The sequence below is a fragment of the Mirounga angustirostris genome, unplaced genomic scaffold (assembly GCF_029215605.1).
Source record: "Mirounga angustirostris isolate CCGP_5_RB_7025 unplaced genomic scaffold, mMirAng1.0.hap1 SCAF_4, whole genome shotgun sequence".
Taxonomy (NCBI): Eukaryota; Metazoa; Chordata; class Mammalia; order Carnivora; family Phocidae; genus Mirounga; species Mirounga angustirostris.
Window position 1 is genome coordinate 47,567,919 of NW_026991712.1, and position 26,299 is coordinate 47,594,217.

The 26,299-nt window shown below is 34.7% G+C and overlaps 1 protein-coding gene across 1 annotated transcript in view; it reads right to left on the reverse strand.

Moving 5' to 3' along the window:
* The window catches only part of CNBD1 (cyclic nucleotide binding domain containing 1), a 357,731-nt gene that overhangs the window by 164,263 nt on the left and 167,169 nt on the right, over nucleotides 1–26,299 (reverse strand). The gene's annotated exons all lie outside the window — the stretch shown is intronic.

The following is a 26,299-nucleotide window of genomic DNA, read 5'->3' on the forward strand; positions in this document are numbered from 1 at the left end:
TTTTAGATTTCATACATAAGTTAGATTAGGCAGTATTTATCTCTCTGTGTCTGGCTATTTCACTTGGTATTATATCCTCTCAGTTCATCCATGTTGTCCCATATAGCATGGTCTCTTTCTTTCTTTTTCTTTTCTTTCTTCTTTCTTTCTTTCTTTCTTTCTTTCTTTCTTTCTTTCTTTCTTTCTTTCTTTCTTTTTCTTTTTCTTGCTGAATAATATGCCATTGTGTATATATACCATATTATCTTTATCTATTCATCTGTTGACAAACACTTAGGTTGTTTCCATAACTTGGTTACTAAAAAAAATGCTATAAAGAATATGGGAGTTGCAGATATCTCTTCAAGATACTGGTTTTATTTCCTATGGGTATATACCCAGTATGAGACTATGGATTATACTATATTATAGTTTTATTTTAATTTTTAAGGAACTTAACTTTCCTTTGATACATACATTGTCAAAGATGTTCCCCACCTAATATAATCTCATTGCAATTCAACTATAAATACATCACCACCACTTTCATTCAAGTGATAATGCAAAATCATACAAGCTTTCTTCAGCTAGAGAAAGTGTCATAATGCCACGTCAAAGGGTTCTTTCTAGTAGTCCAATGTTCCTTATCCAGGAGAGAGGCCCATTTCTTTCTTTTTTTTTTTCCCCATTTCTATTCTAGTATTCCACTGAGATGTTATCTTTTTCTCCTTTCTGAATTCAATGTTAAATGTAATCACCAATAACACAACTATCTATTGAGTAGCAATAACAAATAAATAACATTTCTTACCTAAGTAGAGAAAGAAAAAAAAAATCTACCCCTAGATCTATAAGCACAGGTGTTCAGGTTGTGGACAGGATGCACGACAAGAAGACCATTAGTTCAAAGCATATAAAATAATCTGTAAAACAGCACCCCAGCCTATTAGGAATTCTCATGACTGTAGCAGCTGGGAATGGTAAGGAAACAGATTGAAGTCTCACTCCTTTTGCAGGAAAATGAATTGTTTGGTCAGACAATTAGACTGCCTAAAGTTTTCCCATGGAAACTAATCCCTTATGATTAGCAGCTGTAAAATCATAGCAGTCCCCTTCAGGGTGGTATCACCTACCTTGTAGAAATTTCTGAAAATATGGACTCAAGTTTGTTTGTTTTTATCTTTTATACTCAGGTCTGAGTGACTGAGGCTACCTACCACATTATTTTGAATCAGATCCAGATCCTTTTCAGCAGGGCTGGGGAATTTTGGCAGTACACAACTCAAAAAACTTGGTGGCCTGCCTGTCAACATTCTTCACAGGGACTCTGTGGTCTATAAATTAAAGATCTCAGCATGTTAGTCTATTCACACTTCTAGATTAATATTCCTCCTTGGCTGCCACAGAACATTCTGAGTTCAAATCTAATTCTGCCTCTTCCTCGTTAAGCCTCAGAAAAGTCATTAACCTATCTGAATCTCTGTTCTGTAAAATAAACAACAATATTGACAAGTCTATTTTATAGGACTCCTGCAGGAAATGACAAAATTTAAATGCATAATTATGTCTACATATTTATTCATAAAGTCCAACATACAGTAATTCCAAATTAATGACAAATCAAACCACCTTAAGGCAAGAAAATTTTTGAAAAATGTAAATGTTTTTATGAAAGACTAAAACCTATCATGAAACTAGAGTGAAAGGGGAAAAAAGGTTAAATCTTGACAAGGTTGTAAGTAAGAAATATGAATAATTCACATGAACTTAATTTATAAAAGCATTATTCATAATAATATTTTCCTATAGTACTTACACAAAAGTTAATCTTATGGCTATATGAACATATGAAAGTTTCCTACTTGATGGTGTATTTCCTTCATACAGTGTTAAAATTTTAAAGAAAATACTAATTGGGTGTGATAAAAGAAAAAAAAGTCTAGAAATTTCAACACACTTTTCAGAAAAGTATTCTGCATGAAATAGAGAAAGAAAACTTATACTAAAAATATGAAAACACAAAGAAGAATCACTCCACAAAGAATTAGAAAGTAAAACAGAGAAAAAACTCAGAGGGTAATATAGCTTAACAAAACAGTTCAATCAATCCTTCAATGCAGAGGAATTCACTAATAAATGAATCTACCCTGACACTTTCATTTTTTTGTCCAGGATGCTCAAAATTAAAATTTATCATTCTGGAAGTTGTTCACAGTTCTATGTACTAAAAAGTAGGCCAGATTGTATCATATTCAAATCCTATTTGACTAGATAGAAATAAATTACTACTCATGCACAACTTTTAGAATTTCTCAAAGTTAAACCAACTTGGTAGAAATTACCCTGAGCAGTTTTCAAGAAGTTTTAGGTTAACTCAAATGTTTAATAAGACATTAAAAAATATAGTCAGAAATGTACATTTAAATTCTTGGATGATAAGACCGCTAGCTGCTATGAACAGGTGATCATACTAATAACATTTTCCACATAAGTAAAAATGTATTAATTAAAAATGGCAGAAAAGTATTTTCTTAATGAATGCAGTAGGTATTTTTTTTAAAGATTTTATTTATTTATTTGACAGAGAGAAAGAGCACAAGCAGGGGGAGTGGCAGAGGGAGAAGTAGAGGAAGAGGCAGGCTCCCCACCGAGCAGGGAGCCTGATGCCAGCTGGATCCCAGGACGCTGGGATCATGACCCGAGCTGAAGGCAGACGCTTACTGACTGAGCTACCCAGGTGCCCATGAATGCAACAGATGTTCAATGAGCAATATCCAAGGGTCAAATGCTATTCTAGGAATTGGTGATACACTGATGAAAAATAAATAAGAGGTTGCTGCTCTCACGAATGTTATATTCAAAATGGGGGTAGAGAATATTTGATACATGATAGAGAAGAAAATATCTGATAATTCAACATGTTATGTAGAGATAAAACAGGATGATTTAATAGAGAGTGATTGAGTGGCTCTTAAAATCTAACAAGCCTCAAAGAAATGATGTCAGTCTGAGACACAAATAACACTAAAGTCAGTCTTCTAAAGACAGGGGTAGGGAATTTCAGGAAGAAGAAACAGCTAACACCAAAGGCATGGTGGTAACTGAGGAGATCGCATGGGAGAGAGGATTTTGTAGACATACAAAGAATTTGAATTTTATTTTAACTGTCATAGTAAGCCACTAGATTTAAAGCAGAGTATAAACATAATATGATTTATATATGTGTGTGTGTGTGTGTGTGTATTAAAAAAAAAAACTAGCTACTCTGGTAAAAATAGATTAAGGAAGCAGAGTAAGGAATAGTAGGGTATCATGGTAACATGGGTGAGAGATAGAGTGACTTGTATGATGGTATCATCATGGATATGGAAAGAAATGAAGATTCAGAACACTAAATATACTTAACAGGACTTACTAATGGAGGCAAAAGTGAGGGAAAATGAGAAATCATAAATAAATCCCTTGCTTTGGCTGGACTAAGTAGGATGATGACACAATGCTGATTACCAAAATGGAGAGGAGGGACAGGCATACAGAGCTGGTAGGGGAGTGGAATTTGCTTTTTGGTCATTTTATGTTTATCAACATAGAGATGATATTCAAAGACAGGGGACTCAATGAAGTCACTAACAATGTAAGCGAAGTCAAAAGCACAATTTGAAAACCTAAGACTAAAGACATTATAGAAATGCCTTACAAATATCTATTTCATTATTTCATGATACCCTTTTAAAGCAGGTCATAATCATATAGGTCATAATCATATATTAGGAAATTAAGAAAGTAAAAACATAGGAATAAATATATAACTAAGTACCTGGTTCTAAGGCAGAGAATTTGATTAACATTTTAAAAATAACTTAATAACAATTTATAAAAATGTCATTTATATGAAAATACATTAAAATTTTTACGAGAGTGAGGATCAGCAACAGAAATTTAATCTCACTTATGAAAAAATTCAATTATAATAATTATAAAATCAGAGTGGACACTGGAAACTATTAGGTTTCAGTAACAGAATCTAAATAGCATTTATATTTAAACAGAATTCCAAAATATTTGGGGACAGAACTCCATCTTCCAGTATAGAGGCAAAAGGGGAATAGAAAATAACATCTTTAAATTTTAGCTCAAGGCCTTAACTACAACCAAAGAATTTTCTATATATGTGATAAAGTAGCTATGATAGCCAAAAGTAGACAGCAAAGTATGATCCCACAGACTGTTAACTTATGCTGAACACAGAGTCTCATCATTTTTATTAAGTTGGGACTTTATGAGAAAATCTGGTACCCCATGAACTGGCATGGGAATAAAAGAAAATATTCGCAAATTTGAGAAACCCCAAATCCTAAGCCCTTCTCTATAGTTTGTTCTTTCCTGTTGAAAATGTATTTACTCTCATTGCTTCTCGGCCTTTTGGCTAAGATCAAGTGTGAAAATGTATTTACCCTCTTGATTCATTAAGTTTAATATTAATCAATATCTTAAATCCTTTCACAAATAATAAAAAGGATTTTCAAACACTTTAAATCTACTCAACCTCCATTCACATACTGTTTTCTGTTATTTTATTTCTATCCTGGTATATGTAATTGAAGATTATTTCCATCATGATCATTATAATTTTACATAGACAATAATTATTTCACTTGCATGAATTTTATCCAGATTATTTGCCTATGATTTCTTCTTGCATATCAAACCTGGCCTCTGGGATCATTTCACTTCTTCCTAAAATACATCCATTAAAAGTTCCTTTGGTGAATATATATTAAATTTTGTGTATCTGAAAATGTCTTTATTTTGCCCTGATTCATGAAAGATTTTTTTGGTGAATACAAATTCTAAAGTTGACATTAATTTTTCTCAGTAATTTAAAGATTTTTTAGTCTACTATACTTTTGTATCTATTTAAAGATTTTTAGTCTACTATACTTTTGTATCTATTATACTGTTGAGAAGTCTACCTTCAGCTCATTTTTCATTCCTTTATAATTGGTTTCTTTTTTTTCTGATTGCTTTAAAATTTTAAAATTTTTAAATTTTTAAAATTTAAAAATTTTCACTTCGTATCATTCTGAAAATTCACCACAAAGCATCTAAGTAAGATGTTCAGGTAAGTAAGAATCTCTTTTGACACCTTCTTAGTATTTGTTGTTTATGTTTTTCATTATTTCTGGAAAATCATCAACTATTACATTTTCAAACATTACCAGTCTTCTGTTTTCTTTATTTTCTCCTTCTGGGATCTAGCTATTTGTTAGTGTTCATTTTAGCATCCATATTCCTTAAGCACTCTTTCAAATTCCATATCCCCCTGCTTTGCATTGTATTCTGGTTTGTTCCTGAAACTCTACCACATAATTCACTACTTCTCCACTAAACTTTGTCTTATTGCTTACTTTATCTACTGAGTTTTTATTTCTATATATATTTTTTAAATTTATAAAATATCTATTGGGATTTGTTTTTCATATCTACCAAGACATTTTTTACTGTTCCCTGTGCTTGGCTAATTGGTATTCTGCTTATCCTTTTAAATATTTCAAAGTAATTTATATCTTTTTCTTAAAGATTTTATTCATTTATTTGAGAGAGAGAGAATGAGCATTGGGGAAGGGCTGAAGGAGAGGGAGAAGCAGGCTCCCCACTGAGCAGGGAGCCTGATGCGGGGCTCAATCCCAGGACCCTGAGATCATGACCTGAGCCAAAGGCAGACGCTTAACTGACTGAGAAACCCAGGCACCCCCAAAGTAACTTATATCTTGAATCTGATCATTCTAATATCTGAAATTATTGAAAGAACAAATCTGTTGATTGTTGTTTTCCTTTACCTCAATATCACGACTTGTTTCCTTAAATGCTTGGTGACTTTGTCTTTTAAAGTAAGCTCATATTTTTTAATTTAATCTATGAGATAGATTAGTTTGGTCCTAAATTGAGGGTGCTTTCTTTTAAAGATGAATTTGCATTTCCTTTTTCTGAGTTCCAGAGAAAATCACCAACCTGGGAATACTTTGGTCTCTTCAAGCTTCCCAAGCTTAAATATAGGAATCTCAAGTTCAGCTTCCATATATTTCTGGAGTCTCAAGGATTTTACTTCCATCACACCACTAAAGTAGTCATTGTTTCTTCTTTTTCACATTTTTTATTATAGCTTAATCCTTAGATCTCCTTCCTCTGATGTTGCCTTGCTTAATTTTATTTAATTTTAATTTAATTTTATTTTGCAAATTAAATTATTTTAGCAATTCTTAAAGGGCATTAAGATTTATATTTGTTATAATTTATCCAGGATACGATGTAATTTTATCAGAAAGGCCCTTTACAGTTATTTTATCAGGAAGCTTGATTCTGGGATGCCTGTTGGGCTCAGTCGGTTAAGCGTCTACCTTCGGCTCAGGTCATGATCCCAGAGTGCTGGGATGGAGTCCCGCATTGGGCTCCTTGCTCAGCAGGGAGCCCACTTCTCCCTCCGCCTGCAGCTCCCCCTGCTTGTGTGCTCTCTCTCTCTCTGGCAAATATATTTTAAAAATCTTAAAAAAAAAAAAGGAAGATCTATATTCTGTAACTTCAAGAAGCAGAACTAGATTATTGTCTTAATGTTTTAAAAACCACAAGTAGAAGTAAATTACTTTGAACTGATAGAAATAGAAATGTACATATTTAGTAATAAACACTAGAGTATATTTGTGAATACTGATTCTGAAACAGTTAAATGTATTATATGGTTGCCTTTAATAGACCATCTGCAGGATTAAACAGCTCACTACATTCATAATGGTATGCTGTGTTAATTAGCACAAACCTAGAACCAATACTCAAAAGAACTGAGATCAAGACACCCCCTCACATATTATGGAGAAATAAATAATGAAGACTTGAAGTTAGGAATTAAGAATTGGCTATACGTTATGACCATAAAAGCAGGTGGAAAACGGTGCAATGAAATGGGTTGCCTAAGACTAAGTAAGCTAATAACTATAACAATGAAGATACTATGGTAACAAAATGGCTTGAATTGTGAATATCTTAGGCTGTGGTTGATTAATTATAGAGTTCCTAAAATAGAATCGAAACCTAAGTCTGAGAAGAGATACTACCTCTGTTTTGTTCAGTACTATATTTTTAGTGCCTAGAGCTATGGCTGGTACCTAGCAGGAACTCAATAAATATTTGTTAACAAATGAAAACACAACATACTAAAATTGTGTAACAACAAACACAACAAAATATTCCAGGTTTGTGAAAAAAAGACTGAACAGCCAAGATAGTGAAAATGACTCACCAGATTCTCATATTTCAGTCTGTCTATGAACCTTATTTATTTTTAATATAAATTTCTCAAAATTATTGATGGATTAGAAGAAAAAAAAAGTATCCCTACCTGTGCACAAACTGATTAACTCTGTGTAATTAATGTGAAAAAGAGATAAAATGAACAGGTTTGGAAATGTTAATAAATGCCACACTGTATTATATATGATTTAGTACCAAAGTAATGTGACTTTTATGTTTGTTTTATATTTACTATCTGAGCTTTTTATAAAATTGCAGAGAGACTGGTATGTATTTGAGCTAATTCCACTACAGTTAAGTTAAATATTATGAATATTTAAACAATTCTGGCTTCATAGGATTCTATATGCATCCTGAACCTCATAATTAAACATTTTAACTAAATTTTCACCAGTCCTACCCTTGACAGGTTATCTTAGTTCTCTGTGGCAATTACCAACCCTGCCAAAAGCCTGTGGTTCATTTTATCTGCTCTTGCTTGCAGCTCCAAGGAAAATATCATTTTATTGTGCTGGAGGACTTCATTATCGATTATTCCCAACCTCACTGTTTTTCACAAAACTTTACTTAATCCTAAACAGCATTCTTTCTTAATTTGCTGTAATGGCTCTTCCAAATTTTGACAACTCTCCCAAAAGCAACCATACCACTTTCTGAAGGTGATCCACTGGCCTTACTTTATTCTTTGCTACCCTTTTTCTTCTCTTTGCTCTCTCTTGTCAAATAGTTGGATTTTGATAACTGACAAATATATTAATAAATAGAATCATTCAGGTGAAAGTAAAGGCAACTGGTGTAATTGCAGAATGTGAATGTTCCCATTCATTTATGCAATTAAATGTTTCATAGTTAAAGAAGTCTTTTAAAGCCTTTGTCACCAGAGGAATCTAACCAATTTTAAAGAAATAATTACATTATAAATGTCATTTATGCACATGACTGGTATTTAAAACATATGAAAAAATTTAGTGTGGGCCCTGAGTACTATAAAATTAAAAAAGAGATTGTTTCCATTTTTTCAGAATATAAAAAATAATTGCACAAAAGGTCAGATTAAAACTTTTATGTGTTCCTACAGGATTTTTACTAATTGATCTTGTCCTTTGTTTTATACATTCAGTTAATAGTACATCTGTTGTTCATTTATCTAATGTCATTGTGAATATTTAATATTTTCACCTTTTAGAATTATTATAATTTTAAGATATTATACACAAAGAGCAATAAAAAATAAATTACTGAAATAAGCTATACTTAGGAGTACTTAGGAAATGTCTAAATCTAGAGGATATTAAAAATGGTTGGAAAATCATCTGCCAGACATTAACTTGACTATAATAAGGAGAATTGGCTGTGTGCTCTGATTTACTGACAATTTAGAAGATGGGTCCACACAGTTATTGAACTAACCTTTTATAATATGATTACCAGAAAGAAAAGAATAGGAACACATATATGTTTATACAGTTCCTTCCCCTTCAAGGAACAAAGAAATCAACACCAAATATAACTCATGTACTTAACATTGTTAGATACTACAACATTCATCTCTACATCTTTTATATCACTAGAAATATAGAAGTAATGCTGAAATTAGCCACAGGGAAATTTTATAATAGGAGAATCAATTTCTATATGGTAGTTACATGCTTAAGTGGAAATTGGACAGATTGTTTAAAAACTAAGGCCATTTCCACTCAGTATATTGATTCTGAAAAACCCAATAATGAATACCATGTATGAACTGTAAAAGCTATAGATGCTTAAAAATAAAAATAATTAACTTAATATTTTTTCATGTTCAGGAAGTAAAGACTTTAGATGTTCCTTTTATAGTCTTTTAAACAGTTAATACTTGCTAAAAATAGCAAAAGATTTAGCAGTCCCAAAAAGTAACTTTGAATGATTTATGACAGGAAGGCAAGGTTCAGGAATGAATTGTATCCTGCAGATGAAATATGAGAATCGCCACTACATATACTGTCGTAAGTCACACCTTCTCTGGGACTTCTTTCCATTTCATCCTGTGATTTTTTTTTGTTATTACTAAAGTTTCTGATTCTACATACTATGCTATCCTAGACCTCTGAAATGGCTGAATCTTTGAATTTTTAATAGTTCTAACATGAATCTTGATATATAACTGTAATTTTAAAAATTGAATTTGAAAAATTTACAAAGAAATGCCTTATTTCTCTAGATTAAAAATTATGTTATAATTTCTCATTCCATACCATGACTTCAGTAAATATCAATATTTCAGAAAATCACTGTTTAATATTAACAGATTACCTAAACCATCAATGCTCTTTTACATTTAATATTTTATAGAAAAGCCTTAGAAGTTTCATAATTATTTGCCAGCAGGTAGTGAGGAAAAATATAAAAAGAAATATCAATTCTTTCAGTCCACAACAATAAATGAGAAGAGCAAAACTCTGAAAGGAGATAGTCCGAATTTAATCCTATTTCTGTCACTTACCATGTGGATTTGATCATATTTGATTATATAATATCTTAAGTTTCTTCATCAGTTTAATAGAAATATCTATATTGTGTAGGGAGAGAGAGAGAAAGAGAGTGTGTGAGCGTGTGTGTGTGTGAGAGAGAGAGAGAAAAAGACATGTAATACAAGTTTATGACATGCTGACATAAAGAGTAGTCACCATGTACCCAGCAATAAATGGGGAAAATACGTTTGTCAGCATTAATGTACTGCTCTATGTGTGAGTAATGGGGCCCTGACTTGGAATAATTACAAATTTATTTTCCTCTCTCTTTTAGAGAGCTTGATCTTGGTAAAATTAATACAGCAAGTGAAATACTTTCACACCAAGAACTTAGGTGTAACTTTTGATCTCTCCAAAAATTATTCTCTAATTCAAGCCCCCGCCCCAGCTAAGGGTAGATAACATAAAGTCTTTCTGACTAACCACAGTCATTTGAGGTATAAACTAAAGCCAAACAGTTCTCTTGACCTTTTCTCAGGAGAGGTTTTGATGTTTGCTATCTAGAGAGGAGGGGCTGAGATTCTTAGAGCATCATCAAATTGTGGAGGAAGCCCTTGACCTCTAGTCTTTGCTGGCATCAGCTTCTCTGTCCATCTGTTCTGGTCCCCAGGCTTGGTTGTGTTGCCATCCATGGCTGCTTCATCCACCCCAACTATGAGAGACCTTCAAGCCTGCCAAGTCAGCTAACTTCTCAGATCATTGGAAACTGCAGTTTCTCTCCCACACCACTCCTGGCTGCAGGAAACTTGGCAGTTGTATTTAGGCACCTAATGCAGATATATGCCAACTGGTCAGTATATTTGCATGCTGCCAAACGTTGCTTACATGGTACTGGGGAACTTAAAGCTCAAGAAATGTGCTGGCTTCCTGAGTTCCCCTCCTGCCTTCAAATTCCTACATAAGTTGGGGTTTGTTTGTATGGTTGGACGAGGCAGGTTTCTTCTTGAAACATGGTTTGTTTGCAACCCTTACCTTATTCTGTTCTCTTCAACAAGTCCTATGAGAGATTTTTATCCTCTCTCTTTGTAATAATAATAATAATAATAGTAATAATAATAACTATAAAATCTATAACTTTTTCTGTTCCACTTTATATTGATGCTATGACCTCCCTTCCCTGTGACAGGGAAAACTAAGGTCTAGTTGGCTGAAAGGATGAAGAAGTAAACAGGAATTACAGGATTATAAAAGCAAAGGTTTTAGGGGAGCCTGGATGGCTCAGTCGGTTAAGTGTCTGCCTTCGTCTCAGGTCATAATCTCAGGGTCCTGGGATCAAGCCCCAAATAAGGCTCCCTGCTCAGCAGGGAGCCTGCTTCTCCCCCTCCCTCTGACTGCTACCCCCCCTACTTGTATTATCTGTCAAATAAATAAAATCTTTAAAAACATAAAAAATAAATAAAAGCAAAGGTTTTAGATCTTCATCCTATCATTCCTTCACACCAAGAACAGGGATTTACAATGAAAAATTATTTAAAAAAGGACACTACCCTCAACCATAGATGTTAGATTATCTTATCTTCTCTAGCCTGCTAATTTAAAAATTATTTTTCAAAATGATTCTTTCATGTAAAATCTCAATCTCTCTTCCTCAATAAATCCTCCTAAAATTCATCATAATTAATTTGCCTTATGTATCTCTAAGTAAGTCATTTATTGACATTCATTTATTTATTCATTCACCAGTGTTTTATTGAGAATCTGTTATTGACCAGGAACTCTCCTGGATGATGGAAATCCAAAAATAAAGATGTGGTCCCTGATCTCATACAATTCATAGTCCAATGGAGAGGACAATCGCAAAATAGGTAGTTATAATATGATGCTACATTTGCATTTCTATGCAAATGATAGAGAGGAACACCTACTAGGGAGTTAGAGAAGATTTCCTATAGGAAGTGCTATCTAGCTAAATATTAAAGGATTAACAGTCGTTAACCAGGCAAAGATTGAGGAAATGCTATTTCCATGAAACAGCAAGAGCAGATAAAGAGTATTGTGTATAAGGATGTAGAAGTTCAACTGTACCCCAGAGATGGTAAGAAATAATGCTCACAACCTATGCAGTCACCAATTAATGAATTTGACTTGTTTCCTTTAGGTTATCAATGAAAGATCTTTGGTAGGAATCCAGCAGGAAAGAAGAGAGCTCAAAATTTCCCATTAGATAAGCCATTTGGGGACATGCTTTGTTAACCTCTGGATTGATGACACACACGTGACTTTTTGTACCTCAAAGTTGTTCTCCATGTAAGTTTTATTGCAATCAGTTTGTAATTTCCTTTATTAAATGTCAGACTAATAGTTGGAACTCAGGCTCTAAGTGACAGTTCTCCCTTCATGTTCTTAAAGTGGTGAGGTAAAGAAAAGCATAATGGGACATGGTGTGCCTCTCCCAACTCTGTATCAACTAACCTCTCTGGTGACAGTAGAGAAAAAGAGGGCGGGGGGGGGGGGTTCCAAGAAATAATCTTAGCTATTTTTGTTGTTTTTTAAAATAGGGTAAATTTAAAACCTAACAGAGATCATGTTTCTTCTCTTTTTTTTCCAGGGGCTTCAAGAACAAAAAGAAGAATCAGCTCATTATCACACAACCATAATTATGGCAAAACTTTGGAAAGTTGTTCATTCTACTACCTAAAAGAAGAAATTCACACTAAACATCCAAAATAATGTTCTTTCTTATTATTTGATATTCTCCTTCTAAAGCAGAGATTCTTCTATATCCCATCATTATACCCAGTTGTTCTTTGTCAAACTCTTCCCATTCATATGCTTCCTCCGTTCTTCTCATAAAATAAGGAAATGAAAACATTAATAATAAAATCGTGTGCTTCTTGCTCACATATTCTATAATGGATTGTAGCTTTATAAGCACTCAAATTCATGTAAGAGACTAGCAGCATCTTCCACATTGATTACAATGTTAACAGCAACTCCATGTGTAATTCAAACAATATCTGTATCTAGCAAAATTAAATTATTTATAATACCAAAGATATGCTATATCATATCACATTACATATTAGTATTTTACCAATGGAATTTTATCATTATTTCTAAAATTCTCATGTCACTGTGATCTAACTTAGCTATGAAAATAAACACTGTCCTGGACAGACATATAAAGCAGAGAATAAATAACTCAATAAGAGTCAAGTATAGCACTATAAATTCTTTTATTGCTTTTGAGTTGCTTCTTCAGATTTTATGTTTGGGTGAAAATTGTTTCCTTCTATACTATTTTATCTTCTCCATGAAAATAACTAGGTTATAAATAAGAGATTAAACCTGGATCATCAAGATCTTAAAAGCCAACAGCATACTTTCTCACAGATTTTGAACAACTATGCAGATACTCCTAAACCTTATACATACTTTGTTAGCCATCTCTCCCATATAAATTCTCTGATCTTAAAGCATCAAGGAGTAAAAAAGATTCACTGCAAAAACAGTTGTATGGTCTTTTTTTGTTTGGGGGTTGTGTGAGTGTGTGTGTGTGTGTTTGTGTGTGTGTTTTCCCTGCCTTAATTCACAAAATACAGCTATAAAATGTATTAGAACCAAATAAAGGTATAAAATCACATAACTTTTAACTGAAAATTTGGATCAGATCTAGGCATATATAAGTTTAGGTTGCTACTCATTTTTTTAAAATGCACTTTTTTAAAGAATATGTATCATACATGCCTTATATCTAGGATGACAAACTTTTTTTTCCTTAAATGCATAGCTCTATCAGGCAAAGATGAGCACCATCAAAAATGCAAAGCAGCAATATAAGCTAAATACTTATTTATATATCGACCATGAGATGTGTTAAAGAAAGCAAAAAAAAAAAAAAAATCCTCATTTTGACATTTCTTTTCCAAGATTTTCAGTAAGTCATCAATTTACAGAACAGCAGCGGCACATGAATTGTCGAATATATTTTCTCCTCCATCATTTAGTATAATATTTCCCAAAATATAAAATCAGTATATTATATGTATTTATTACCATCTTCCAATGTTCTCAGAGATAGTAAAATATTGAATTATGATTGCCTTATTAAATATATATCTTTTTGCTATATGTAACTCATTTACATATGGTTTATAGAGTACTGTTAACAACCATAATGATCTAGGTATCAGACTCAATTTTCTGTTTCTTTTTTTATAAATGCAGATTTTATACACTAGAATAAGCCATCAAAATAAATTATTTAGGAAGATATGAAGCAAGGGTTTTTAATGATCTATTTCTAAGTGTGAACATTAACAGACATTACAGGCCTCAAAATTCCTGTTAACAACATCACAGAATTTTTTAAAGTCTGTTTTCAAGATTAAAGGAAGAATCTGATTAACAAAGGTGATTCAAATGTAGACTTTAACAATAAAAGTTATTTGAAGAAATTAAGCAACTGAAAGTACACTATTTACTTCTTTTTATTGCTAAGAACATCTTTATGAAACTGAAAGTTTTATTCCTAAAACATCATTTATAAACTCACCTCATTCCCCTTCTCAATTCACAAGTCCCAGCTTTTGTTATTAATTTGATATCCACACTAACTATTGTGGCACTGATAAGAATATTAATCAGTAATTGGTAGTTTTAACATAATGGATAATTACATTCAAAATAATTTACATTTACATTTTAAACAAATTAGTCACACAGGTCACATTGATTTATACTGTTTGCAGCCCTTTTCCAATATATCTTATGAACATATTTAAAAGTAATACTTTTTCCAATAATACAAGTTTATACATAAAGTAAAGGAATCATCAACCCTTTCAATGTTTGGCAAATACTCTAATGTTTGGTAATTCCTACTCTATTTTAACATCAACTAATGGAGATATAAAGCAGAAAGTGAAGTGCTTTGTTAAATAACAATTTTGAAATAGGAACTAAACGAAACAATTTTGAGTGCATTACCATTAGAGCAGTCTGGGAAAATCTAGGTCAAGGTTAAATCATATACAACAAATAGTTTCCTCTTTCTTCCAATATACAAGTGCATTTTCTTAGTGCCACAGTTAGAATTCAAATGTTGATTGTCTGAATCAAGAGAATAATAACTCACTCAGATTTTTTTAAATCCAACCCTTCTGTGGAATCTTAATTTTTCTTGTTTTTTAAAAAAGAAGTTCTATAATGGGATGCCTGGGTGGCTCAGTCAGTTAAGTGTCTGACCCTTGGTTTTGGCTCAGGTCATGATCTCGTGGGTCAGTGAGATCAAGCCCCGTGCCCAGCGGGGAGCCTGCTTGAAGATTCTCTCCCTCTGCCCTTCCCCCCCACTCACGCTTGCTCTCTCTCCTCTTCCTCTCTCTCAAATAAATAAATGAATCTTTTTAAAAAAATTTTTGATAATAATCAATAGAAAAAAATAATGTTTCTGGTCATTTGTCATTCCAAACACTGTGCCTAATACAAAATGAGCAAATGCAGATAAAAGGAGCTGGAAGGGAGTAAAAATTTGGAAGAAAAGAACAACAAAGTGAGCTACCCATCCTTAGACTTTTTTTTTTTTTCATTAAGGGAAGGTCCTATTTAGGACCATTTATGGCTGATAAAACTCAGAAACCTGACACCTGCAATCTTATTGGCATGAAGAATAAGAGGACAACTTTCAGGGAAAGACACCACCTGGAAAAGAAGAGGAAAATTAAAAAAAAAAGAGAGAGAGAGAGAGAGAATCACTAATGAAGTGCCCCAAATTCTGCATATAAACCCTACTCCCATGTCTAGCTTAGCTCTGAACTACTCAGACTAAATGCAGATTCCAGTAGCCCAGCTAAGGCTAAAAAACGAAACAGACTCTCAGCTTCTGATTACTGCATGAAAGACTGAGTTTGGAATTTGGGTCCAGCCTGATAAAGTAAAAAATCAATATTTTTGAGAAGAATATAATTGAATCCAGAGCCTTCACAATGTTGAAAATACAACTCAAAATTATTAGATGCATGAAGAACAGGTAAGATGACTAGTATGCAAAGAAAAAAATCAATACAGATTGACACTAAGATGTCAAAAATGTTGGAATTAGCAGAAAAGAATTTTGAAGAAGCAAACAATAACTACTATAATGAAGCATTTCAAAACATGCTGGTTATGAATGAGCAAAAAAGAAAGAGAAATAGAAAATATTAAAAAAATTAAATGAAAATTACAGATCTAAAAAAAATCTAAATTTTTAAAAAATATATCATTAGAGAGTAACAGCCAATTGGATTTGAGAAAAAAATAGTCAGTGGACTTGAAGACAGATCAACAAAAAAATTATTCAATTTGAAAAAAGCAGGGAAAAATACTGAGAACAACTGAACAGAACCTCAGTGCTTTGTACATTATAAAAGTCATTAACATTCATGTACTGGAGTCCCAAAAATAAAGAAAAGAGGAAATAAGGAAGAAAATATTTCAATTGTGGCAAACATCTTCCAAGATACTGTGGAAGACATAAATTTATAGTTTCAAGAATCTCAGCAAATTCCAAACTGGATAAATACAAAGAATATTATTGCCAAGCATATCAAATTCAAACAGCTGAAACTTCAAAATGACAAGAAAATCTTAAAAGTAATTTCCCAAAAAGACACATTACCTACAGTTAAAAACAATACAAATGACCATTTATCATCATAAAAATATAAAGGCCAGAAGAAATTGGAAAAAATGTTTAAGTGCTAAAAGAAATACTGAACCCAGAATTATAAACCAGTGAAAATATCCTGCAGAATAAAGAGAAACTAATGAGTAAATGAGTAAAAACTAAGAGTGTTCATCTTCATCAGACCAATACTACAAGAAATGATGAAGGAAGTTCTAGATAAAGGGAACTGATACCAAACAAAAAATCAGATCCTAGAAAGGAGATCAAGAGTATCAGGAATGGAGTTGAACTGGTTAAACACAAATACCTTTCTCAATAATAATACTTATAACTGATTAAAACAAAATATAACATTGTACTGTGGAGTTTAAAATATGTGTGTTTATAATGTGCATGTATGGGTGTTCTAATACTTAAAAAAAACAAAAAAATAGTCTACAGATGAAAGAAAAAACCCAAGAGAAATTTAAAATTATTTAAAATGAAGTATAGAAAATAATAAATTAGGAAAAGTTGCTAGAGCAACACTTATAGCTTTAAATGCTTACTGAGAAAAGTAAAGGAGTATAAGCCCAACGTATAAAGTTATAACACATATAAATGTAGCATATATGACAACTGTAGCCAAAATGGAGTGGGAGAAAATGGGTCTATGCTGATATTCAGGTTCTTACATTTTGAATGAAATGATATATTTAACTCTGAGTGTGAGAAGTCAAAAATGTGTATTATATCCGTTGGAGAAACCATTGCAAAAAAGTAGAATTGAAAAGTCATTAGATAAGTTAAATTTAAACTATTTTTGAAAATCAATTAACCCAAAAGAAATTTGGAAAAAGAAGATAAGAGAAATATAAAAAAAAAAAAAAAAAAAAAGATTGGGAAAATAGAAAACAAGTAGTGAAATGGCAAAAATCCAAACATACAAATAATTACATTAAATACAAATAAACTAAAGACTCCAATGAAAATATAGACAGCTGTTCAGAATATATATTAAAAAAGTAAGATATAAGCACAGATTTTCTGTAAGAAGCACACTTTAAATGTAAAAATACAGATAGACTGAAAGTAAAAGAATGAATAGGTATAAACCATGTAAACCATGTAATAAGGCTAGAGTTGAATATTAATACTAGATAAAGTATACTTCAAAGCAAGGAGTCTTTCAGAAGGAATGTTTCATGATGATAAAATAGTGAATTCAGAAGAAAGGCATAATCTAGACACAGAGCCTGAAATACATAAAGAAGCAATTGACCAAATTAAAAGGAGAAATACACAAATTTACAGATAGCATAGTCTGACAAACCTTTCTCAGAAATTTAAAAAAGAAAATTAGAAAAAATAAGCAACATGGAAGAGATGAACACCACAATCATCCACTTTGATTTAGTTGACCATTATAAGCACTATACCCAAAAGCTACAGAATACACATTCTTTTCAAGAACACACAGAAGGGGGCGGAGCAAGATGGCAGAGGAGTAGGAGACCTGGATTTCGTCTCCTCTCAGGAATTCAGCTGGATAGGGATCAAACCATTCTGAACACCTACAAACTCAATAGGAGATCGAAGAAAAGAAGAGCAACAACTCTCTCATCAGAAAAGCGACCACTTTCTGGAAGGTAGGACGTGCGGAGAAGTGAATCCGAGGCGATATTCGGGAGGATAGACGGCGGGGGAGGGGCCTCCGTTGGCCGCTTCTGGCAAGTGATAGAACCACGGAGCACAAAATCGGAACTTTTAAAAGTCTGCTCCGCTGAGGGACGTCACTCTGGTGGCTAAGCGGGGGTGGAACCCTCCGGGACAGTGTGGTCTCAGGACCCTCGGGGTCAAAGAAAGACCGTGGGTGCCTGAGTGTGGCAGAGCTCCCAGGAAACGGAGCAGGGAAGCCGGCTGCAGAGGCGGAGCCCAGGCGCGGGCTCTCAGCTCGGGGTTGCCATAAACCGTGATCCGCGGCACAGTCGGGCCACTGCTCCTCCAGCAGGGACCCAACAAGCGGCAGATCCGGGGAGACTCACCTTCCTCCCCCGGGAGGAGCCGCGCGGGAGTGCACAGCAGGGATCTGCTGGGTTTGGAGACTCCAGACCGGGTCGGGTACCGGAGATGGAAACGCGTGGTCACAGGCCGGTTGAGCACGGAGTGCAGCTGCAGACCGGGGAGACGGGAGTGACTGGCGGCTTTTCTCTGGGGGCTCACTGAGGAGTGGGCCCTGAGTTCTTGGCTCCTCCGGGGCGGAGATTGGGAGGCCGCCATCTTCACTCTCCGCCTCCAAAGCTGTACGGAAAGCTCACAGGGAACAAAAGCCCCGGAGACCAAACCCGAGCAGATTACTTAGCCAGGAGGGGGCAAGGGCGGGGCAATTCCGCCTCCAGCAGAGACATTTGGGAACCACGGCAACAGGCCCCTCCCCCAGAAGATCAGCGAGAACAGCCAGCCAAGACCAAGTTTACCGATCAATGAGAACAGCAGAACTCCAGCGCTAAGGGACTACTGCACATAGAATTCATGGCTTTTTTACCATGATTCCTTAGTCTTTTAAAGTTAATTTTTTTTTTAACTGTCTTTTTGTCTTTTTATTTCTTTTTGAATTTTTCTTTTTCCCTTTTTCAAACAACATCTTATCAATCCCTTTTTTAAAAAAAAACATTTCTATTTTTCATTTTTAGAGTCATATTCTATCCCTTCATAGTAGTTTCCCGTATTTTTGGCTTATATATATAAGTTGTTCTCTCTTTAAAATTTTGAGATAGTTTCTTCTAACAGATTAAAATATACCCTAAATCTCTAGTATATGGTGTTTTCTATTCCCCTGCCTGATCCATCCTCTCCCTTTTTTTTTCTTTTTCTTTTTTCTTTTTTTAAATCCTCTTCTTTCTTTTTTCAAACAACTTCTTATCAATTCCTTTTATAAAATTTTTTATAATTTCCATTTTTACAGTCATTTTCCATCCCTTCATCATATCAACCCTTATTTTTGTACATATATAAGTTTTTCTCTCTTTAAAATTTTGGGAGACACTTTCTTCTAAAAGACCAAAATACACCCCAAATCTAGTGTGTGGCACTGATCTATATACCATATAGATCATATTTGATCACATTCTGGTTTTTCTTTTGTTGTTGTTGTTTTGTTTTGTTTGTTTTTGTTTTTATCTTTATCTTTTTCTTTTTTTTTTTCTTTTTCTTTTTTCTCTCTTTCCCCTTCTTATCCCACTGCTTCAGGACTTGTCTGATTTGTTTAGAGTATATTTTCTGGGGACGTGGTTACTCTGCTAGCATTTTGTTCTCTCATTCATCTATTCTCCTCTGCACAAAATGACAAGACGGAAAAAATCACCTCAACAAAAAGAACAAGAGGCAGTACCGACTGCCAGGGACCTACTCGATACGGACATTAGTACGATGTCAGATCTAGAGTTCAGAATCATCACTTTAAAGATACTAGCTGGGCTTGAAAAAAATATGGAAGTTATTAGAGAAACTCTTTCTGGAGAAGTAAAAGAGCTAAAATCCAACCAAGTAAAAATCAAAAAGGCTATTAATGAGGTGCAATCAAAAATGGGGGCGCTAACTGCTAGAATAAATGAGGCAGAAGAGAGAATCAGTAATATAGAAGATGAAATGATGGAAAATAAAGAAGCTGAGAAAAAGAGAGATAAACAACTACTGGATCATGAGGGCAGAATTCGAGAGATAAGCGATACCATAAGACGAAACAACATTAGAATAATTGGGATCCCAGAAGAAGAAGAAAGAGAGAGAGGGGCAGAAGGTATAATGGAGCAAATTATAGCAGAGAACTTCCCTAATTTGGGGAAAGAAACAGGCATGAAAATCCAGGAAGCACAGAGAACCCCTCTCAAAATCAATAAAAATAGGTCAACTCCCCGACATCTAATAGTAAAACTTACGAGTCCCATAGACAAAGAGAAAATCCTGAAAGCAGCTCGGGAGAAGAGATATGTAACCTACAAGGGTAGAAACATTAGATTGGCAACAGACCTATCCACAGAGACCTGGCAGGCCAGAAAGGACTGGCAGGATATATTCAGAGCACTAAATGAGAAAAATATGCAGCCAAGAATACTCTATCCAGCTAGGCTGTCATTGAAAATTGAAGGAGAGATAAAAAGCTTCCAGGACAAACAAAAACTAAAGGAATTTGCAAACACAAAACCAGCCCTACAGGAAATCTTGAAAGGGGTCCTCTAAGCAAAGAGAGACCCTAAAAGCAACATAGACCAGAAAGGAACACAGACAATATACGGTAACAGTCACCTTACAGGCAATACAATGGCACTAAATTCCTATCTTTCAATAGTTACCTTGAATGTAAATGGGCTAAATGCCCCAATCAAAAGACACAGGCTAACAGACTGGATTAAAAAACAAGATCCATCGATATGCTGTCTGCAAGAGACTCATTTTAGACCCAAAGACACCCCCAGATTGAAAGTGAGGGGGTGGAAAACCATTTACCATGCTAATGGACACCAAAAGAAAGCTGGGGTGGCAATCCTTATATCAGACAAATTAGATTTTAAACCAAAGACTGTAATAAGAGATGAGGAAGGACACTATATCCTACTTAAAGGATCTATCCAACAAGAAGATCTAACAATTGTAAATATCTATGCCCCTAACATGGGAGCAGCCAATTATATAAGGCAATTAATAACAAAAGCAAAGAAACACATCGACAACAATACAATAATAGTGGGGGACTTTAACATCCCCCTCACTGAAATGGACAGATCATCTAAGCAAAAGATCAACAAGGAAATAAAGACTTTAAATGACACACTGGACCAAATGGACTTCACAGACATATTCAGAACATTCCACCCCAAAGCAACGGAATACACATTCTTCTCTAGTTCCCATGGAACATTCTCCAGAATCGATCACATCCTAGGTCATAAATCAGGTCTCAACCGGTACCAAAAGATTGGGATCATTCCCTGCCTATTTTCAGACCACAATGCTTTGAAACTAGAACTCAATCACAAGAGGAAAGTCGGAAAGAACTCAAATACATGGAGGCTAAAGAGCATCCTACTGAAGAATGAATGGGTCAACCAGGAAATTAAAGAAGAATTAAAAAAATACATGGAAACCAATGAAAATGAAAACACAACTGTTCAAAATCTTTGGGATGCAGCAAAGGCAGTCCTAAGAGGAAAGTATATAGCAATACAAGCCTTTCTCAAGAAACAAGAAAGGTCTCAAGTACACAACCTAACCCTACACCTAAAGGAGCTGGAGAAAGAACAGCAAATAAAGCCTAAACCCAGCAGGAGAAGAGAAATCATAAAGATCAGAGCAGAAATCAATGAAATAGAAACTAAAAGAACAGTAGAACAGATCAACGAAACTAGGAGCTGGTTCTTTGAAAGAATTAACAAGATTGATAAACCCCTGGCCAGACTTATCAAAAAGAGAAGAGAAATGACCCAAATCAACAAAATCATGAATGAAAGAGGAGAGATCACAACCAACACCAAAGAAATACAAACAATTATAAGAACATATTATGAGCAACTCTATGCCAGCAAATTAGATAACCTGGAAGAGATGGATGCATTCCTAGAGATGTATCAACTACCAAAACTGAACCAGGAAGAAATAGAAAACCTGAACAGACCTATAACCACTAAGGAAATTGAAGCAGTCATCAAAAATCTCCCAAAAAACAAAAGCCCAGGGCCAGATGGCTTCCCAGGGGAATTCTACCAAACATTTCAAGAAGAATTAATACCTATTCTTCTGAAACTGTTCCAAAAAATCGAAATGGAAGGAAAACTTCCAAACTCATTTTATGAGGCCAGCATTACCTTGATCCCAAAACCAGACAAAGACCCCATCAAAAAGGAGAATTACAGACCAATATCCCTGATGAACATGGATGCAAAAATTCTCACCAAAATACTAGCCAATAGGATCCAACAGTACATTAAAAGGATTATTCACCATGACCAAGTGGGATTTATCCCTGGGCTGCAAGGTTGGTTCAACATCCGCAAATCAATCAATGTGATACAGTACATTAACAAAGGAAAGAACAAGAATCATATGATCCTCTCAATAGATGCAGAAAAAGCATTTGACAAAGTACAGCATCCTTTCTTGATCAAAACTCTTCAGAGTATAGGGATAGAGGGTACATACCTCAATATCATAAAAGCCATCTATGAAAAACCTACAGCAAATATTATTCTCAATGGGGAAAAACTGAGAGCTTTCCCCCTAAGGTCAGGAACGCGGCAGGGATGTCCACTATCACCACTGCTATTCAACATAGTATTGGAAGTCCTAGCCACAGCAATCAGACAACAAAAAGAAATCAAAGGCATCCAAATTGGAAAAGAAGAAGTCAAACTCTCACTCTTTGCAGATGATATGATACTTTATGTGGAAAACCCAAAAGACTCCACCCCAAAACTGCTAGAACTCATACAGGAATTCAGTCAAGTGGCAGGATATAAAATCAATGCACAGAAGTCAGTGGCATTCCTATACACCAACAACAAGACAGAAGAAAGACAAATTAAGGAGTCGATCCCATTTACAATTGCACCCAAAACCATAAGATACCTAGGAATAAATCTAACCAAAGAGACAAAGGATCTGTACTCAGAAAACTATAAAATACTCATGAAAGAAATGGAGGAAGACACAAAGAAATGGAAAAACGTTCCATGCTCATGGATTGGAAGAACAAATATTGTGAAGATGTCAATGCTACCTAGAGCAATCTACACATTCAATGCAATCCCCATCAAAATACCATCCACTTTTTTCAAAGAAATGGAACAAATAATCCTAAAATTTGTATGGAACCAGAAAAGACCCCGCATAGCCAGAGGAATATTGAAAAAGAAAAGCAAAGCCGGTGGCATCACAATTCCGGACTTCAAGCTCTATTACAAAGCTGTCATCATCAAGACAGCATGGTACTGGCACAAAAACAGACACATAGATCAATGGAACAGAATAGAGAGCCCAGAAATGGACCCTCAACTCTATGGTCAACTAATCTTCGACAAAGCAGGAAAGAATGTCCAATGGAACAAAGACAGTCTCTTCAACAAATGGTGTTGGGAAAATTGGATAGACACATGCAGAAGAATGAAACTGGACCACTTCCTTACACCACACACAAAAATAGACTCCAAATGGCTGAAAGACCTCAATGTGAGACAGGAGTCCATCAAAATCCTAAAGGAGAACACAGGCAACAACCTCTTTGACCTCAGCCGAAGCAACTTCTTCCTAGAAACATCGCCAAAGGCAAGGGAAGCAAGGGCAAAAATGAACTATTGGGACTTCATCAAGATAAAAAGCTTTTGCAAAGCAAAGGAAACAGTTAACAAAACCAAAAGACAACCGACAGAATGGGAGAAGATATTTGCAAATGACATATCAGATAAAGGGCTAGTATCCAAAATCTATAAAGAACTCATCAAACTCAACACCCAAAGAACAAAGAATCCAATCAAGAAATGGGCAGAAGACATGAACAGACATTTTTCCAAAGAAGACATCCAAATGGCCAACAGACACATGAAAAAGTGCTCAATATCGCTCGGCATCAGGGAAATCCAAATCAAAACCTCCATGAGATACCACCTCACACCAGTCAGAATGGCTAAAATGAACAAGTCAGGAAACGACAGATGTTGGCGGGGATGCGGAGAAAGGGGAACCCTCCTACACTGTTGGTGGGAATGCAAACTGGTGCAGCCACTCTGGAAAACTGTATGGAGGTTCCTCAAAAAGTTGAAAATAGAGCTACCATATGATCCAGCAATTGCACTACTGGGTATTTACCCCAAAGATACAAAAGTAGGGATCCGAAGGGGTACGTGCACCCCGATGTTTATAGCAGCAATGTCCACAATAGCCAAACTGTGGAAAGAGCCAAGATGTCCATCGACAGATGAATGGATAAAGAAGATGTGGTATATATACACAATGGAATATTATGCAGCCATCAAAAGGAATGAGATCTTGCCATTTGCAACGACGTGGATGGAACTGGAGGGTATTATGTTGAGTGAAATAAGTCAACCAGAGAAAGACATGTATCATATGATCTCACTGATATGAGGAATTCTTAATCGCAGGAAACAAACTGAGTGTTGTTGGAGTGGGGGTTGGGGTGGGAGGGATGGGGGGACTGGGTGATAGACACTGGGGAGGGTATGTGCTCTGGTAAGCGCTGTGAATTGTGCAAGACTGTTGAATCTCAGATATGTACCTCTGAAACAAATAATGCAATATATGTTAAGGAAAAAAAAAAAAGAAGAAGTAGAAGGTAGCGGGAGGGGAAGAATGAAGCGGGGGAAATAGGAGGGGTAGACGAACCATGAGAGACGATGGACTCTGAAAAACAAACAGGGTTCTAGAGGGGAGGGGGGTGGGAGGATGGGTTAGCCTGGTGGTGGGTATTGAGGAGGGCACATTATGCATGGAGCACTGGGTGTTATGCACAAACAATGAATCATGGAACACTTCATCTAAAACTAATGTTGTAATGTATGGGGATTAACATAAGAATAAAAAAATGAAAAAAAAAAGAAAAAAAAAAAAAGAAAAAAAAAAAAAGAACACACAGAAAATTCACCAAGATAAACCATATACTGAGCCATATAACCAGGCTCAAGAAATTTCAAAATTTTGAAATCCTGAGAAGAACATTCTTCGACTATAATGGAATTAATAGAAATCAATAATAACAACGTATCTAAAGCCCAAATATTTAGCAATAAAAAAAATCACACTTCTAAAAAAAAATCCATGGATCAGAGAAAAACTCAAGAAAAATTTTTAAATATTCTGAATTGAGTGATAATAAAATAACATAACAAATTATGGCACACAGCTAAAGCAGACTAGAGACAGCATTAATTAACTTTTTTTAAGTTACTAAAGTATTTAATAAAATAAAAAATATTAATAATAAAGATAATAAATAGCTATTACCTTTGGTTTAAAAAGTAAATGTACATTTTTGTGTTTAACGTCAATGTTTTCTTTTCTCCTTTTTGCCTGCTTTTAATTTTCATTAAGTTATGAAGATACAAATCTTATATGTTCAGCATAGTGATACCAGTGGTCAGAGTAAAATTGTGTTCAAGTCAAATAAGCTCTCCTTACATATTCACAAATATGGCCATGTACATTTTTAGAATATCCCATACAATAAACAGACATATATATTCAGCCTTCTTTCAATGAAAAACAGAACTAAATTAGAGAGATCAGATTAATGCTATTGATTTGAATAATGGTTTAAACTTCTACTATAATCCATATTAACATTAGAAACCATTATATAGCCATCAGAAGTCACTGGAGTTTCTCCATTACTGTGTCTGTGTGATGTGGGAAACAGTTTGACAACATTAGAAAAGTCTCATAACTTGTGAGCAGCAGAACAAATCAGAGACATGTATGGATTAAATACAGACTTCCAAAGCAAGCAGTTTTTAAAAAAACTTTGAAAGACTGTATGCATATATAAAGATTTTATAGAGAGATATAGAGATTACATACATAAATGTTAGAGTAAGCAACTCATTAGGTTTTAACAGGATGCCTGGAGGCCCACAAACGGAGAGTCAGGGTCAGCTATCAAGAAAAGCCAGATACCTGTCCCAGCAACGTTCCAAAAACAGAGCCACCAGAAGCTGGATGGAACCAGACAGGCCCAGGACAAAGGCCAAAGACCCTGACCAAGTGAGGCAGAAAAGGCATGAAACCCTGCTCCCAAAAAACATTCCCTCCCCAAATAATAAATATTTCACGCCTTAGGGGCGCCTGGGTGGCTCAGTTGTTAAGCATCTGCCTTTGGCTCAGGTCATGGGGATCGATCCCCACATCAGGCTCC